Genomic DNA, 1,650 nt, shown 5'->3' on the forward strand with positions numbered 1-1,650 from the left:
ATAACTGATTGGTTTTGCAGCAGCATATATAGGGCAAGAGGCTGCTTTCACAGCATCTCTAGATAAAGCAGCAGCAAGGGCCAAAGGGCGCTGGAAGCCCAAGTTCTCACTGGCCATAATTCTAGCAGGAGCCTCCTCCTTACTCTTCTGGTCCTGACCCTCTCTCCATGAAGTCATACAGCCCATGTGTGCGCAGCCTTTCTCCCTAGTGTGTGAAGGGCAGAGCATTCAGCAGAAATCAGAGGCTTCCTGGAGGAGGTATTTTCCTTCTGGGGCCTTCCTTCTGACCCTGCCAATTTATCCTGTTCACACTATCTATCGAGTTGTATGGGGGCTGTTTCCCCCAAAGGGGTTTTGACTCACTGTAATAAGAATGTAAATTTTAAAGATCTTCCCTGCCCCTAGGCTAATGTGCACCTGAAGCCTGGGGTGGGGGAGGCTTGTTTTTCAGTAGATACTTCTTGATTGGCCAGTGAGTCAATAAGGTTGTTACATTCTCTGAGCCAGGAGAAGGCTATATAAGCCCTGATGTGCAGCTTTGTTTTGGGGCTCACTTTGAGAAGTGTTCTGTGATTTGATCTGAATTCTGGGAAGCCGTTGTTAAGAGTCCCCCGGCTTTGAAAAACCCAGAACGTGGAAACCCAGATGTTGACTGGGTATGGATGTAATGGTTGGACAGTTTGGAAATCTGTCTACTTGATGTTTCTGTCTTGATAATTATGCCTGTATACTTTGAGGTTCAGGGTGCTGACCTTTTCTCCTGAACAAGGTAAACGATATATGTCTGACTGATTAAAGTAAGCTTGTTAACCCATTTTGAGTTGCTTTCCTTTAACAAAGCAGATCCAAGAACCTGTGGTAGCTGCAAACCCTGAGGACGCGCTTGGGGTGCTTGCTGCTACACTCACTAAGGGAAGTGCATCTTCAGAGCACAGTACAATGTCTGGTATGGACTAGGCATGTAATACATACTCACTGACTTGACTGAGAGTTCCCTGCAGGAGGAAAAAAAATCAGGTTAAATATACAAACCTATACCTATCATATATATGTACTCATGTACTCACCTATCTACCCATCTGTCTATCTACCTATCTAATCTTTTTTTTTTTGCTTTTTGGAGGGCAATTGGGGTTAAGTGACTTGCCCAAGGTCACACAGCTAGTTTTTGTATTAAGTATCTGAGCTCAAATTTGAACTCAGGTCCTATTGACTTCAGGGCCAGTGCTCTATTCCCTGTGCCACCTAGCCACCCCTCTATCTAATCTTTCTAACAGCTGACATGTGTATAGCAAACCAGTGCGCTAAGCACTTTCTAATTATTTCTTATTTATTCTTCACAACAACCTTAAGAGGTAGGAGCTATTATTATGCCTATTTTACATATGAGTAAACTGAGGCAAACCAAGGTTAAGAGACTTGTCCAGTGTTATATAAGTAAGCAATTGAAGTCAAATTTCAACTCAGGACTTCCTGACTCCAAGTCTGGTGCCCCACTCAACTGACTGCTCTGCCCATCAATATCTATCATTTTTCTGTCTGTCTGTCTGTCTGTCTATCTATCTACCTGTCTATCATCTATCTATCTACCTGTCTATCATCCATCTATCTATCTATCTATCTATCTATCTATCTATCTATCTATCTATC

General features: G+C 43.0%; 1 long non-coding RNA gene across 1 annotated transcript in view; it reads left to right on the forward strand.

The window, feature by feature from the left end:
* Positions 1-369: 369 nt before the first annotated feature.
* LOC138172123 (uncharacterized) overlaps positions 370-1,650 on the forward strand; it is a 1,064,577-nt gene continuing 1,063,296 nt past the window's right edge. Inside the window, exon 1 of the long non-coding RNA XR_011171054.1 lies at positions 370-820. This is a non-coding gene — a long non-coding RNA (uncharacterized lncRNA). The remainder of the gene's footprint in view (positions 821-1,650) is intronic.

This window comes from Petaurus breviceps, unplaced genomic scaffold, assembly GCF_028583685.1.
Source record: "Petaurus breviceps papuanus isolate PSGF00001 unplaced genomic scaffold, PetGlider_PUasm1.0 490, whole genome shotgun sequence".
NCBI classification, from domain to species: domain Eukaryota; kingdom Metazoa; phylum Chordata; class Mammalia; order Diprotodontia; family Petauridae; genus Petaurus; species Petaurus breviceps.